At 42.6% G+C, this 17,463-nt stretch overlaps 1 long non-coding RNA gene across 4 annotated transcripts in view; it reads right to left on the reverse strand.

The window, feature by feature from the left end:
* The window catches only part of LOC139828606 (uncharacterized), a 104,817-nt gene that overhangs the window by 63,002 nt on the left and 24,352 nt on the right, over positions 1-17,463 (reverse strand). For all 4 annotated transcript variants that reach the window (XR_011740411.1, XR_011740410.1, XR_011740408.1 and 1 more), the window contains exon 3: positions 2,238-2,363. This is a non-coding gene — a long non-coding RNA (uncharacterized lncRNA). The remainder of the gene's footprint in view (positions 1-2,237; positions 2,364-17,463) is intronic.

Below are 17,463 nucleotides of genomic sequence, written 5' to 3' on the forward strand. Positions count from 1 at the left end.
GAATGATACCAGTGCTAAGGGTGTGCAATATTGAATTTAGTGGTCAATTCTCATCATCAGGTCTTCGACTCAGTCATGCCTCAATGCTCAACCATAAGCACAGCTATCAGAGCTCCAACAATGCACTCAGAAGTATCACCCTAAGGAATACCAGCATTTCCAAGAGCAGGAGCTTGTCCTGAATTCCAGAGGCATGAGGGAGTGGTAAGTGTATTGATGAAGGTTGTAAAAGAATTGTTGCTCAATGAAGCTGTAACAAACTATGTCAGAGAGAGTGCAAGATTGACTGTTTTCTTACGGATATGATTAGAGAAAGCTAGGGCACTAGTAGCGTGATCTGCAATAAGGAGACCTCCTTTAGTTTATGCATTAGCAGAAAATAAGCTAAAGAGTCTGATCTCCAACATGGAAACTCTCCTAGTGATGGGATCCATAATTATTTCCTGCAATGAGCCATGCTTCCTCTCCCCTGCCCCACTCATCAGTCTTCCCTGTGTTTATGTCAAGTCTTTCTCTGTCTTCTCCTGTGAAGGACTTTCCTCGTGACCTTCAATTGCTCCTGTAGATCTTACAGGCTTGGTCTGAGCAGCCAAACCAGGGAGAGGAGCCAATGGCCCTGACCTGTTCATACCACTACAAGCAGCATAACTCTTGTTTCTGTCAGAACAGGAGCCTACAGAAGGGCTTTCTCTAGACTTCGGAAAGATGTGTCTAACATAATCATATAAGAGTGTTTTTTGGTAATGCATCTAGTAGGAATATGAGAACTGTGTAGCCTGTATTCAACTTTTCCAAGAAAGATATTAAGATACTGATTTTCCACACTTCAGAAGAAGGCTCTGAAATCAAACCCAAGTGCTGTGGTTGAGAACATCTACCAGGTCCTAGCCGTGTCCGTCTGATTGACACATCCCCATTCCTTGAGCCTGGCCTTGCAATAACCCCCTTTGGCTGGAAGAAACACCAAAACCAGACCTGCTCATCCTTATCCATATTCACATCCCAGCAGAGGAAATATCGGGAAGCAGGCACTGAACACACCAAAACTGCTTTGGTGGTTGTTTTGGGGTTTAGTTTATTTTGCTTTTGTTGTTGATGTTGTTGTCCAGGTTTTTCTTCCTTTTTCCTAGCTTTTTTGGTGGTGGTGGTTTTGTTTGTTTTATTTTTCCTCTTCTCCAGTTTTTGAGAGAAGAGATGTATAATTTGGCAATACGTTGCGTCCTATAGACACGTCATGCAAGGCATCTCTTTAACACAACAGGGACCTTGTAAACCCTTTCTCCTCTAAAGCCCGAGATCCTACTCTAAAATATGGAACTTGAATAGACAAATTAAGTTAATTTTTGTTATTAGCAAACAATTGTCAGTCTCGTTCTCCAAAACAGCTGAACCATTTTAACTCAAACTTTCCAAAACAAAAGGAAAGAAAACAAAACCAAGAACAAAATCAGAGAGAAGAATGACCTTTGGACAGTAAGCATCAGCTGGATCAGTTAATTCTGTAACCTGTGAGCCCCTGCAAATAGCGGTTTCTGACAGAAAAACATTGAACTCGTTGGTGATTCTAACATTTCTACCTGTGATACAGATGTGTAAAGATTGGCACCGCTCTCTGCTGAACAGGGGAGAATTCACATACTCCTGCTGCATAAAAGTCTTGAGCCCTTTAGCATTCCACAGTTATTTTGGTTGCAGATGCAAGGTGTGAGTCAAACAACAGCAATTCATGGAGAAAAATCACCCTAAAGATTACAGTATGACAGGTCTGGGTACCAGCCAAGCTTCCTCAGCAAAACATAGCTTTTCTTCAGAATTAAAAGAAAACAAACAAACAAAGCCCAGACGTGCTGTAGTTGCTGCCACTGTAGAGTCATCTCCCCACAACCCTGTTACTGAGCAGGCAGCATGCAAGAGCCAGGCCTCAACTTGTTATCCTGACCATTTGCTTGGCCTCTTCACCTCATCTTTAAAAGTTCTTTGAACTTCTTGGATACCAAAACTTCCCCTCTGAGTTGTACTCAAGCTCCAAAGGAAAAAAAAAAATGACAAACACTAGGAATCACCTACAAAGCACTTTTATCATCCAACAAAGAAAGTCTGTCTGCTTTGAGGTCTTGCTGTTTGGTACCTACAGACAGCAGCTGTTTCTCCCTTTGCCTCATTCTTTACACAGACAGACATACTGGTGGATCACAGTTATGAAAAACAGAGCACAAATGGAGAATGACGAGTGGTACCTGGTTAGCTAGCAGAGATCAAATCAAACTGGACCTTTTCCATGACTTAAGGGTGATGTGTCTGCCATGCTTCAACAGGACAGCTTCCTGACATCCATTCTGGGAGCTTTTTCAATACTGAAGATGCTGGAGAGGGAAAAAAAAAAAACAACCCACAATGCAGAAGTCATTTTATATTGTCCTGATCTAAGGGACTGAATAGCTCAGTTTCAATTCAGGTCCCATCTACACCACTAGTAAATCACTCACTGTTCAATGTTTTGTGACCTGCAGCTTTGCTCTTAGTTTACTCCTGGCTGAGCAGGCTACCAGGTACCAGCCCATCTTTCTGAGAGCGCCAGGAATTATTTTCCTGCAGAAAAGAGACAATTCCGGTTGCTCTGTGAGTGATTCCCAGTGCAAGTTCTCCCTTGTTGCTTCTCTAACATCTGATAATGAGCAAGCAAATGTTTCCATCTTTCCCCCTCTTTGGAGCTACTCACACAGTGTTTCTTTTGCCTCTGGCAACCCCTTTCTTTGAAAATTTGCAGGAATGTAATACCTTGGTTGAAGGTTCGAGAGTTGTGCAATATAGGACTGGGAATGTGTTCTATACTTTCTTCCCTTTGTATCAATCCCAATTCACCCCCACAAACACATGCTTGCCAAGGTGCAAGCTGGCTGATCATGCTCCATCTCGTGAGCACCCTGCACATCTGTATGGAAAGTCATGTACCATCCTAACAAAAAAGCACATAGGTTGTATCTCCTGTATGGGCTAAGCTCACCTGTGGGTGGAAGAGAATAGTTATCCTGGAAGAGTCTCTGGCAATACATCAAGACAGATGTATGCTGCCCTTCACTGCACTGTGAACACATTGCAAGCTCCAGACATAATAGCAGGTAGCTAGAAATTCAATGGACATCTAAAGGTTAATCTGCACTTCTTTGATTGTCAAGCACCTGAGGTACGATGACAACACATTGGCACACTGTAATTGCAACATATTATTAAGTACCTTCAGTCCCCAAAGGCTAAGACACTTTTAAAAAAATAATAAAGCTAATGCACATAATAGCCTGTGTCTTGTTATTTAAGAAACCTCTTCCCGGCATTGGACGTGGACGGTACGTGTAAATGCACTTTCTCCAATAACTGTGCACAAGGAGCAGTTTGATGGAGTGCCAGAAAGCACAATGACTGTTCTACCATAGCAATGTACAGAAGATGACATGTTCCCTTTAGAACTAATTGCTTTATTCAAAAAAACCCCAACCCATTTACTAAATTCTAGCCCGGTCTCTTCCCTTGATGAGCAATTTCAGACTCCACATCAGAGCTTTTGTTTGTTGTTAAAAGACAGGGACAGAAAAGTGTTTTGTTAAGTCTTTTCCATTAAATATGAAAATTAAAATTAGTTCAGAAGGGTATTTTTCATTATATTATTTGAACATTTGCATTATATATTCTGCTGGGCTTTCTCTTATGTGACTCAAGGCTGACAAGTTCAGGCTGTCAAACACAACCCTTTGCATCAAATAAATTACTCTGCACCGAAGCTCCAGTTATAACTACTGACACAGACCAAGCCACACAACTGAAAGTCAGAAAATATTCTTAATTTTGTTATTATCCTTGTTCTCCATTCTCACATGCATAACATGAAAGGACTTCCAGAACTGCTTCCAAAATTCACTGCGTTCTTATTTTCAAACTTCTCTTCACCAAACTGCATTTAAAAAAAAAAAAAGTCAGGAATTCCTCTTGTTGTGCCTTCAAGAGAGAAACAGCTGTAATGACTTCACAGACAAATCAATGCCATTTCCAACAGAATTATTTCATTTTTTCCTCCCTACTTTGAAAAATTAGAACAATTTCACAATAAGCCCTAGGGAATAAGCTCATGAAAATGCACAGAGCAGACAGCATGAAGAAAAGTCTTTGGTTATATATTTCAGGAGGCAATAAATGGGCCTATCTGCTGCTCTGTGAGCAGCAAGAATAATTATGTATGCATTTGCTGCATCCCATAATCATCATCATCACAGAGATGACATTTCATAGCTGAGCTGGGAATCTGCCTTTCCCAAAATTATTTTTTGTTTGGAAGGAGAAATTATTCTAAATAATGCCTGGGGAGGATAGATATAGGAAAGCATAGATTTGAGAGTCAGACACTCTAGAGTCATAATCCTATCACCAGCTCTCTAAATAATTCTATTGTATCGTTAAGTTAACTCCACATTTGAAAAAGGTAACACATCTGTCTATGGCAGAGTCCCAGGCTACTGGGAATTTCTGTGAGATATTTTAAACCAGTGTGTTAATGTGAATTAGACTGTGTCTGCATGGAGGAACTCCTGTGAGCTTTATAAAGTCTTGACCAGGTGTAGAGGGTGGGGGGGACTCTCTTCATTGTTTAATCCTTGAAAAAGTGCTCCATGACCCAAATCATTGCCTTGCCATAAAACAACAGGCACTAAGGATGGGGACCATCATGAAGACTTGCATTTGTTGGGTGCACCTATGCTTCCCTCAGATGTCCCAGAAGGAAAAAGCTTAGCTTGGTGATGAAGGACACCACAAGAGGAAGAAGGACCAGCTTGAGACACAGCAGACTCAGTGAACATCCCCTCCCCAGGACTACTGTGTCATGGCTGGTGCTGTCAAGGATGCACCAAAGCCCTGTTATCAAGATCCAAACCAAGAGAAGGACTCACCCTGTTGCTCTGGCTGAACACACTGCTGGATCCCCACGGCACAGAGGGGAGGCCCCAGGTGCCACAGAGCCAGCCAGGCTCACATACCTACCCATGCCTTTCCCAGGTATCCTGACCTACTTTCGAAAGAATACCAGACTGTCTTTCTGATTCCACATTAATTGATCACAGAGCCACATCTCATCACTTCTTACTGGGATGGTGCTAAACCTAACCCTGTTCTTTACTGACTCTCCAGCTCAGGTGGAATGAAGATCAGGACATAGTTGGACCTGTAGCAGTTCCTCCATGCAGTAAACTGTATTGTCATGTATGAAGTCATGGCTTCTAACCAGAAGACTTCAGATGAATCATTTCACTCATCTCTCTTCTCCTGGTGGTGGTCCTAAAATCTGGATGTTGCCTTCCAGGGTGCAGAACTCCAAACATGCTTTTGAAAAACTAATTTCCACTGTCACTGGTTTGACAAGGCAACAAGGACTTATTTACGACACAGATGCTAGAACAGTTTAAAGAAGCCTGAGTACAAATGAGACCCTCACCTCTGAGAAGCATGAGGACCTTACAGGCACACTGGGTTAACATCACAGCACTGCTTTGCCAGTATTCAGTATATGGGACTTCAGCTTTCTGATCCACACCAGATTTTCACATCCAAGAGGTTTGGACAAGCTGACTGGACAGGTGTGCAACAGTTCAGACCAAACCGGGCTTGATTGAATGCAACATTGGTTTGAAAAGTGTTCCTTGGAAGTACCTAGTGCTTAAATCTTGATGCTGCAAAAAAGTATCTGCAAAAATGTAGTCTTCAATGCAATGAGAGCTCAAGCACTACATTAGTCATGAGCCTGCCTTTGCCTGCCTAACACACAGATCAGCAATCTTTGCTCGTCTGCTACGCAAATATGTAGCAACTGCTTGCAAATGCAAAGCAAATTCTCCAGGTGTTCTGTACAGGACACACTGTGCAGAAAACTGCTACCAGACTTCAAGCCAGGACAAATTGCTGGCTGGACAGGAAAGCAACATTTACCCAACAACATGATGTCACTTGTACATATGCAGGAGGAGGAGAAAATCTTGATTTGTTCTGGTCATAGATGAGGGCACAGCTTGAAATTAATTGATCATGAGTGCATTCAAAGTAACAGCTTGATCCAATTCCAGTAAAATCCAACGGCAACACTCTGGTGCACAATCCTGAACGTGTCATACTTTCTTCCCAAAGACTTTAGCTCACGCTTCACTGTGTAGAAGTAATCAGATCCTCTCTGTCACCTTACATGGGTTTTACCTCTGTGCCAAATTCCCTCTGTCATCTCAATGGGTTGCGGTGACACCAAGCAGTAACGCTCTCCACAATACTGATTCTCTCCTGATGCTGATTCCTCTGGGTTATGTCCTTATAGGTCTCTACTGCTTGTCCCCAGCAACTTGCAGTATTGCTATCACGTATGTTATGTTTCTTTAAAACTGTTATTACAGTCTACCTTGTTCTGCCAATAAGGCATTTTGACCTGAGCTCACTTCGGGGGAAAAAGATAGGCTGTGTAAAAAGGTTTCATTGTTAAAAGAATATTTAAAGTAGATAATCAAAATAATGAAGATGAAACTGTCATTAAGATCCTTCTTCAGCCAGGAATCAAGTTCACACCTTGTTCATTCTTTCTTTCTGTATAATCTTTACTATTACAATATCTCAGCATTTTGCAAGCTCACTTTCTAACTGCTTTTCCAGGCAAGATGACGTTTGCAGTCCCCTTTCAACAGATATATCTCTCCAGAATTTGTGTAAGTGTCCTAGCAGGGTTATTCTGCAGGATAAAGCTCTCCTCTTGCATGTCCAGTCTTCATTTGCTATAACATGCTTTTCCCTACTGGTAGCTTTTCCTCACTGATGCCTTACACTCAGTTTGGGAAGCAAAGCTCAGCTAAGGTGCTTTACTCCAATTTAGAGTCAATTTAGCTTCCTGGCTCTGGGGCACCTTTTGCTGTGCTCAAGACCACTTCCACACAGTTCTGTTTAAATCCAGAATAATTTGCTGAGACGGAAATGAAACATTGTTCTTCTGATGCCAATAAACCGAAGCATTGACAACTGATATAATCATTCCAGCAAAATGATCAGGAGTACCCACGTTTATCATCTTCTGACAACCCCAGATCAAGACTGCTCAATTCATAAAAAGCCAAAAGATGAGTTTTCTAAGTATCCATGTCACAAAATTGGAATCTCAGTGTGTTTTCTTAGAGTTACTTCATAGAGAAACATCTTTATTTAGCACCTGTCAATTCAAGTGTCCAAAATGCTCTCTCAAAAATGAAGTTTCCTTATAAGCTCCCTAGCTGTACATTGGGCTCCAATTTACAAGGGGTAAACTTGCTTAAGGTCACCCAGCATGGGAAAGAAGAGCTGGGAAGCAGCTCCTGGCATCTGGAGGACCACACCCCTCACTAGCCACTAGACCACACAACTGTCCCCGTTTCACTCGGGTCATTATTAAGCTGTATAGAAGAACACTGTGGTTTTATTTTATGTTAGCTGAACTCCTGCATTAACGTTTTACTGCCCCAGTGATGTTTTGCCTAGAACATTCTGTAATCCACAAATTAATATGTGAAGAACATCCAGTACAGTTTGGAGAAATAAAAAAAAAAAAAAAATACACAAATGGCAAAGGAGTTTTGATTTCCATCAGTTTCATAAATCAGAAGAGCTGGAGAAAGAAGGTTCTTTATTTTATCACACAGAGTCTTGTGTAATGCCAGCAAAACTGCTGCCCTTCCCAAAACCAAGCAGAAACCCTATTGTTGCGGCAAACCCCATCTGGTCACATGGAGAACTTAAAACCTCATAGTATTCTGTTTCACATGGACAGAAAGGGAGTTTTGCTCCAAATACATGACAAGGGCCAAAAATAAATGTGCTCTACCTTTGCACAATATCTGAAGTTTGTTGCCTGCTCCTACTCGTCACTTCATGTTTTCTGTGATCTTACTATTACCTTCTAGGATAAGGATTTCTCTATCCTATGAATCCTTCTCTATTCTCATTTTTTGTTATATCACTTTGTTAAAGGATTCTCCTAGGCGGAAGCAGATCCTCCACTTTTAAAGATAGGTCCATGCTGCACTCAACACAGTGAAACACAAGTTTAAGGCAAAACCCAATCCCTATTCAGAAAATCATTGATCAAAGCAGCATGAAACCTGCCCATAATAATGAGGTTTGGATCAGGCATAGGCCCTGCTTACTTAGACTGCAGAAGCAGCTGGGGTGGATGCATCTGACCACAGAGATGTGCCCCCACCAAGAAAAATCACCACTATCACCAATCAAAATCTAACACTCCACCCTGATTCAGAAACTCAGTATGGAGCCAGGCAGAGTATAAACCTAAATCCAAACGTAATTATTTAAAATCTGTTTAACGCAAACGAATTAGTAAACATCTCCCATTTGACAGATAACATCAGATGTTTCGCATCAACGCCGCCTGAAGTCGCGATCCCCGCAGACCTGGCGCGGTCGCCTGCTGGAGCTCTCCCAGTGCTGAAGGCCCCTCTCCCCAGCCAGCCCTGCAGCCTGAACCAGAGCACCGGTACGTATTCAGTTTTAGCAAAGCTGCAGGGATAAAATGCAACTACAGGGCTGAAACAGGATTTAGTAAGGTCAGCTGATATTGAAGGAAGGGGAAATGCTAGCAGGGAACATTTGTGTTGCTGGCATGAGCTGGGTGGAGGAAAATGAGAGTGTGCCACACGTCAAGGTTTTGAGAAAAATGCCTCCTTTCTGTCCCCCAGGAGCCTCCACTTAATAAGATGCTGCTCTCCCTTTGCCTCTCCTTGCAAACTTAAGAACAGCGTAAAAAGCCTCATGATGGTAACAGTTTAAGATAAACAAAGCTAAGTTAATCTCATCATTAAAGATATTATACTACTTTACCCAAAAGCAGGACTGTTAACCTTAGTGCCCTTGGCCAACTTCCAGCTTGAGTCAGTCTGTGCACCTAAATTTAGCTCTCAGCAGTAACCAGAGAGGCTGTCCCACTTTATCCCTCACAAGTAAACATTGTTCTGTACCATAATTCCATGCATGTGCCTGGACATCCAGCACTTTCAGTGTGCTTCGAGCACACCTAGAATGGAAGGAGATAAAAATACAGATCAGAAGGTCAAGGAGAGACAGTTTTAATACTCCTATGATAGGCATGAGCACAATACAGCTGTCTTGGACTCAGCCAAGAAATAGAGAAAGGGTGTGAATCTCCTCTTTAAGGCAAAACTGAAATTTGATGTCCTAGTCTGAGGTAGTAACTCCATTAGAATGCACAAGATAAAATTCATTTGCTCTGTTAGCATAGCTTCTTGCTCCATTATAGCCATCCACAGACTGATGCAAAAGTGATTCCCCTCACACCAGCTCTCATTCTTTGCTCTGGTTGGTATTTTCCCCAGTGATACCATCTACCTCAGGACACTTCAAGAATCCAGCAGCTGTTGCATGCTCAGTGCTAGGCTGCTGCAAGTGTGGATTTTGCCAAACTGTATGTCATTCCAGAACCAATGTTGGTAAATAGAGTAGCCAGTGGCTAATGCTGGATTTGTACTGCACAGAGTAAAACATCAGAGTAGCAGGTATTTATGTTGCTCTTTTACTAAGAAGCCTGAAAAGCAAGAGTCTGTGGAAACAAGTTTTAGCACTCTTGGGACCATAACAGGATACCTGCTGTAGGATCAGGAGAGTGTAAACCAGTTTTATAAGGAATTGCACCCGTAATCACTTCTCCAAATGGGAAATCTCATAATAGAAGCAATTTTAATAGGGCAAGCACACTGCAAACATTCTCAGTGCATCTATCAAAATATGCACTCAGGGAAAGCCAAAATATGACCTGCTCTACCTCTGGTTATTATGAGGTCTCAGAACATATGCAGCTACCCAAATTATTATGTGTATTACAATTGTGCTTAGATGCTGCACCTGAGATCTTAGCTGCCCTAGAATTAGATCTGCCTGACATAATCAGACCTGTCCTGTGAGTTAAGGTTTAGGGGCTATTTCCCACCAAGTGACAAGCTACGACTGAGTATAGCATAAGTAACACAGGAAACCCCTTTCTCCAAGGTTTACAGTCGAGAGAGACAGATATAAAGACAGATTGGCAGAACAAGGTAGACTGTAATAACAGTTTTAAAGAAACATAACATACGTGATAGCAATACTGCAAGTTGCTGGGGACAAGCAGTAGAGACCTATAAGGACATAACCCAGAGGAATCAGCATCAGGAGAGAATCAGTATTGTGGAGAGCGTTACTGCTTGGTGTCACCGCAACCCATTGAGATGACAGAGGGAATTTGGCACAGAGGTAAAACCCACTGCCAGGGGAATTTGTGCCAATGACTCTGTAAGGACAGAACACAATTACCTAGATGAGCAACAACGGCTTTTCTTACGACAGTGGCAAAAGGTGGCCAGCACTGGCCGTGCAAATTAAAAGAAAATGCACAAATACTTAAAAGATAACAGGATGCAGCCTGTCAGCTTCACTGCCAATGTCTAGGCACACAGTCCTTCCAAACATGCCGCTGGTGAAACTAGGGCAAAAGAAGCTTCAGCAGAGGTTATGGATTTCTGCAGACTAGTGACACAGTTGAATAAGGTGAGCATGACCTACTGCTTGTATAACAGCAGTGTCCAAAGTTTTGGCCCAGAAAACAGGTTCACCGCACTACACTCTGCAAACAGTCAACAAGGCCATAAACACGTTTAATGGCTTGGTTGTTGTCATATATGTCATTGGTAGCCGACTCAAAAATCCAACTAACATCTCCTGAGTCCCAGTGTAGCATCCTGTCCAAACACCCCACCTGCTATTTAGCCAAGACTTCTTTCTCTTAAATAAAGCAGGCCACAGAGAAAACACTTTGAACTACAGTACACCTTTAAAGAGGGCAACAAATGTTTCCCTATCTTCAATTGACTCATTTACTACTTTTTTCCAAATATTTCTGTTTGCAAATCAAACCTCCAAAAGTGCTGAAAATACCAACCTCTCCTTCCACACACTAACATGTTGCTTACCCATGGGACAAGATCCATCTCCAACACAGTGATGAAAAGCCACTTCTGTAGAAGCTCAAAATTACTATTCTTGTTAGTGGCAATCGGTAAGGTCATTGCAGCATGAGCTCCCATTGAATGTCTGAAGCCATTCAATTAATCTTAGTTTGCTCAGAACTCAGAGAATTTAGGTAAGGTTAAAGAGTTAAAAGAGATCAGGATACTCTACACCTCCACTGACACAATACTTCTTGAAGAGCTGACACAGACAGAAGTTTCTTCACTGACAAGAAAACAGAGCTTTCTGCAATCAACACCCTAAGCATATATACATTTTACTTTGAAAGACATCAAAACATCTGGACAATCCATCTTTGCTTGCTGCCCCTCATCATTATAGTGGCAAGTTGTCTTTCTGTAAGAAAAGGTTCTGTTTCTTTTTTAGTTTACAGATCCATTTGTTCTGTAGTTATCATAGGGTTACTCAGACATGGTTGTCTGCTTCCTCAGGTGAAAACTGGCCAGTCGTGGGTCAACTGCTCTAGTCCTGGAGACACCATCAGCCCAAAATTCCATTTTTTAATCTGCTAGGTGTGGAGTACAGCTCTTGAAGAGCTGGGCACTGCTCTCACACACAAGAAAGCAATATATGAAAACAGAAGCAGTAGGAAGTGCACTGATCATAATGCTGAAGAAAATGGGAGGCCACGTAAGGAACTTTAAGCCCATGGAAACAGCCACGCAAAGTCAACCCAGATATTCCACAGATGCCACACAACTGAATTCTGTGCAGACACATTAAAGGACAATGTTTTCCCTTTATCCAGCCTCTGATCCTCAAGGAAGCTCACCAGCATAACCCCTAACCCTCCATGCAAGGAAGAAACCACAAAGCTAAGGAGCTGGGAAGAGCAGCAAAGAAACCAGGTAATCAGCAGCAGGACAAGGATCCACAAGGGGAATTGCAAGTGAGAAATAGTAGGTGCCACTTTGAGAAAGAGCTACAGAAGTCATGGTTTGTGCCCAGACACAGGCAGCTAAAAAGACATGAAAGTGGCCTCAGAGATGCACCAAACCCAGGTGGCCCCAGAGCCTTAATCAAAATTGGTTCCTTGAGATGAGGAGTACTCATGCATGGTTCAACTACATGCACATGCTTAATCAAGTCTCTGAACAGGCATGTGCTCAAACTAAGCTCAAAACTAGTGGCTCTTACCACAGTAGTAGGGACAGCATTTGGGAATAGTGCTGAAGATACGATCTATTGTCAGCGTCACACTTGATGAACAGCTCAGCCAAGCATGCCTGTCAACTAGCCCAGGTAGGGCTGCTAACGGTGCATGCAGGGACCTGCAGTCCCCACACAGGTCAGACCTCAGTGCACAAGACCTAAGCAGGCCAGCAATCAGCCCAACTTAAATCACCACACTCTAGCTAAAAGGATCTTGACAGCCTTCTATCAGGCTAGCTTTCATTATCACTTCTTGGACCATCTCCGTCATTTGCTAATACAGAACAGATTACAAGGTCTGTTGATATATTATGAGATCCTTCCTGCTGGTGCAGGAAGGCATTTCAGTAGTTATATTGTGTGTCAGCCACAGAAACTTAGCTTTTCTGATCATTTTCATCCTTGTAAACAAGTAGACAGATGTTGCTCTGATCATCAACAATGGGAAAACAGCTTCTAAATGCCATATTGAACATAAAGCTGTGCTTGTATCATCCCCACAGTTGCATATGTGGTAGGGGATTCCTGGCAGCTTTCCTAACAGAAAGAGGGCAAGCCAGGGCACAGAAGAGAAGTGGCAGGAGTGCAATTTTGCCAGCAGTGTAATTTTGCCAGCAGTGTTAAGATAGAGCAGCCTGAAGGCTGCTCTAGGATGAGGAGGCAAGGAGTCATGATTCATCATCAATCTTCGCCCAAACTCCTGTTTCCTCTCTCTTCAGCTGTGCAGAGTAGCTGGGTGAAAGACAAGATTCTCATATTCCTGGGGATAAAGCAGGAAGACATCTGGGGAGGTAATGCCTCTGTCTTCTCTACAGAGTGGCTGAGAGAGCTGTTAATCTTCCAAAATAAGTATACAGGGCATGTTTATAACACTGATTGCTACAAACAACATCCTCTTCTCTCTCCTGGTCTAAAAAAGGACTATGCAGATGGGAAGCTTGGAAGGTGACAGTAGATGAAATGGTCATGGGAAAACAGCCCACTGAAAATATTTACAAGGGAAAACATTCACAGCTTTGGAGGCAGCCAGTGCTGTCAGCAGACCTAACCAGAATGAATCCTTGCCATCAAGATGGCTGCTAGGGTTTATAAGCCCTTTGCAAGGAAATGCTGGCATATATAATGTATGGATTCACACAAGTTACCTCTTACAAGTACAGAGCACCACGAACACCATCCCATGTACCTGCCTGCTCTGCTGGGATAGCTGCATTTCCTTGGTCTCCAGCATCATTAGCCAGGCACTGTTCACCCTCTTTCCTGGTAGGAAACAAGGACAGCTTTATTCAGGAAAGAAGTGCAAAAATGAAACACCATTTTGGGAAGACACAGCAATAATTTATCTGTTTAAATGATAAATAAAATACTTTCCCATGTAACCTTGGCAGTCGCCTGTCAGCAGTGTTCCACAACCAGTAGTGGTCTAATGGGCAAACATCCCTCTTCCACATTACCTCCCTCTCACATCCACTAAACCCCACTCCGGGTTTGGCATTAGTGGGTAGCAGTGACCCAACGCAGAGAGGTCACTTAGGGAACAGCTCTGTATGGCGTCTTGCAAAGTATTTCGTGATTTGTTGTGAGAATTCACCACTGATCCCAACTACATGCCACAGTGTTGGGAAGGGATTTGTTGGAACTAACACGACTCATTCCTCTGCAATCTTACCCAAAACTTCTGTTCAGAAAGCTGTCTCTGCTTCAGCTTTTGTTGAAGACTGCCATCAAATGTAAAGTCTTGAGGGGGAAAGGGTTACTATTACACTATAGCAAAAACCTCGCTACAAAGAATCTAGATTCTGATGGAAACTAAAAGCCACTTCCCCATTCTGTAATAATTTAGCTCCCACCACCCAAATACTTTTAAGGCTGTGTCATGCTACGGTGTCTCCCCAGGCATTACTGGAAAATTTCTGAGCACCCTATCTGTATTTCCCTATCTCCCAGAGCTTGTCTTTAAAGTGTTCTGTTTGAAAAGCTTCTGTGGAAGAAGCAATTCTGTGCTCATTCTTCTTGCTATTCAACAACACAAGCAGAAAGCTCATTGCCTTCTTCTGTACCATCAGACTGAAGATGACTGCATGGCTACAGCATCTTATGGAGGGTCAAAGACTGAACGCGAGTTTCCTCATTGACCTTCATATCACTGTTTCTAATATCCCACTTTTTTTGAAATGTGTTATCAGTTTTTATCAGTTTTCCCAAACTGAAAAATCCCATTCGTTATCCAGAAATACAACATTTCCCATCTGCATCTTACAGCCAGATAAACTGAGTCAGTTGTTTAAACAACTTCCACTTCTCCAAAGGAAGGATGGGAACTTAGAGGACCCTCCTCTCAAAACAGCTCAAACACATATAAAAGTTGACATGGTCTCAGCTCTGATACTGCTAGAGCAAAAAGTCTCCAAGAAGGGAAATCACTTCTCTTATGCCAACACTGTGCAGTGTCAAAATTAAAGATGCTTGTGTCCATGGGTACTCCTTGGGGTACTGCAAGGAGGCAACATCTTGCAAATGTAAGGGCTGCAGTTCAAGCACAGGATTGATTTCAAGCATGACCTTCATGCCCATTTAACAAGAAAGCTCCAGTCTGGCAGCCTGCTCAGAGAGGAGGAGCTGGTGTGTGGCAGCTGGTGATGCGGCTCACGTGTTATCTGTTCTGCTCTAGGCAAACTAAATCCCTAAATGCAAGCAGAGAAACAGCCTCTTCCACCCCAGGCATAGCCAGTGGACTCCTACGTGAGAGATTCTGCCCTCCAGCTACCTGCTACGGCATTGCCAAGAGGCACATGCAGGTCCTCAGCAGAAATACAGGTCCAGACCCTCAATGTCTTCTATGCCACCCAGGCTTGGCAGCAAATCTCCTCCTCCCACATGTTTTTGGGCTTTTGTTGTTGTTTTGTTTTTTATAGCTCACCTCACTTCACACCTGTCTCTTCAGCCTGAGAGCCGGGGCCAAGATGGCAAAAGCTGAAGAAGTTCAGAAGAGAACGTACCTGATAAACAGGCCTCCATTCTCCCACCAAACAAACCAAGCTTAAGGCAATTCCCACCTCACAGGCATCACACCCAAAGGACAACACAAATAGAAACAACCTGGCAAGCAACAGCAAACATCCACGATTGAAAGGAGTGTGACTTGGCTTTCTTCAGCAGAAACGTTAACCTCCTCTAAGGTCAGATCCCACATGAACATGAGCTTATTATCAAGGAACTGAAAAGAGGCATTGAAGAACCACCAACACCTGACAAAAAGGTCTCATAGCCCAAACCACACTTATACTTGGCTCTGTGTATCCACTTGTCCCTAGTTCTCTTCCCAGTCCCAACATTCCTATATGTCTACAAGCACCACCAGCCTCCTGCCAGGCAGCTGCCCTCTCCGCATTACAGGTGCTCTTTGTTTCAGGAAATAAGCAGTGGGTTATTTACCCTGTTGATTCATTAATTTGTGCCTGATGGTTTTGGAAATAGCAGGCTTAGCTTGGCTTCTGGCAACTCCCACAAGAAACAAATCATGACACTAAGAAGGATGCTTGTACTTACTGCACAAATTCAGAACTTTGCTCATGAGCTGTTGATACAATGCCTATGAGGTGTCATACAATATTAGCATCAAGCTACAGGATCATTTGCTTCTGAAATTTTATTCAAAGCCTTGAAGCTCTCCCCAAATCCTATGGTGTGTAGGTTAACGTCACAGTAAAGCTTGCAGCTGGGAAAAATGTAATGGTGCTGTTTTATACAGCATATGTCTCATTAATAACAAGTAATGTATTTGGCAGTTACAAGAAAAATATCTACCCTGTGTATACTGAGCTAACAAGGTCACATTCAGATGATATTATTGGTACGGTGTTCATGCTGAGCTAGAAAAAATGTCCTGGAGATTCTTCTATCCCTGCATTACAGATTTGTAAGAAAGACAGCTGAAAGTTGCAAGACTGTAAGGATTGATTAGACCCAAATCAGAGACTAATGAAGCTGTGAGAAGCTAGAATTAAAAAAAATAAAATAAAAAAATAGCCCAAACCAGGCAAATAAATTAAATACCCAGTAGCACTGGATCTGCAAGCACAGGAAACAACCAAAAAAGACTCTCTGGTGGGCTTCATGGCTTTGCCTTTCCCAAATGGGAACACTAGAATAAATCAGGTTACTGCTTTTCAGAGTCCCTTCAGATCCATTCACATTTTATTCCCAGCCATACGTAAAGGAAATCCCACCATCAGCCTAAATTCTGACCTCTGATTTTGAGCAACCGATTCAGGAGTATTTGGAGTGTTACAAAAATTTTTCCTGATGCATGCATCTAGACCCTGGTTTACATGTCTTCAGAACTTGAGTATATCGGGGTGCAGACTCAGAAGTCAAGGCAAGCCTGCAGTCCTGCTGCTGGCTGCAATCTGGAAAGGACATACTAACACCAAAGTAAGTAGTCTCGCTTGGTTAGCCAAGACAATAATCAAAACAGTACGCTTCAGGGTGTAGTATTCTACATGAGAATAATAAGCATCATAAAAAAAAAAAATCCCCAACCAATTTTAAGCTATTCTCTGAAAAACATTAAAAATGGAGCCAGATCATACCAGATTGCATCCCTTCTGTGCCACTTGGAAAAACGTTCTTGGAGCAGGGCTCTGGGTAAGCTTTTGGAGAGATATAGGTCTTTTGCAATACCTACAGAAGTATTTCTGTAGGTAATGCAAAAGACCAGGCATTGCTACCTTCTGAGCAAACAGGAGTTTGAGATTAACTTCAGGCTAATATACAAGTCACCATTCTCATTATACTGCTGCCTCTTCTATCGCTGCATGGTGAAAATAACCCCCTATACAGCTGTTACAGATGCCATGCTGCCTTCTAAAAGCAAAACAACAGGGAACCAGCTGACATATAAGCACTTTGCCCAAGCACCTGAGACTAATTGCTGCCTCACCGTTTTGTTGAAGACTTGAACTACTAACTTTCAAGCACAGGTATTTATGTGCTGAAGTCTATTGCTTTAGCACCACTGTTGCTTAATTGCACACACACAGAGTATCTGAAATACTGGCTTGAGACCAGAAAGCAGGAGCAGAACTAGGTCCGATGCTGCTTCAGACCCTACAGTCAGAGTATATCAGCACTTCTTGCTCTCCTCAATAGCAGATCTCAAAATAAAATCAACATAAGCGCACAATAGATCAGTGAAAATGTAGGAAACAGAACCCAGTTTGAATGCCC

The sequence above is a fragment of the Patagioenas fasciata genome, chromosome 9, assembly GCF_037038585.1.
Source record: "Patagioenas fasciata isolate bPatFas1 chromosome 9, bPatFas1.hap1, whole genome shotgun sequence".
Taxonomy (NCBI): domain Eukaryota; kingdom Metazoa; phylum Chordata; class Aves; order Columbiformes; family Columbidae; genus Patagioenas; species Patagioenas fasciata.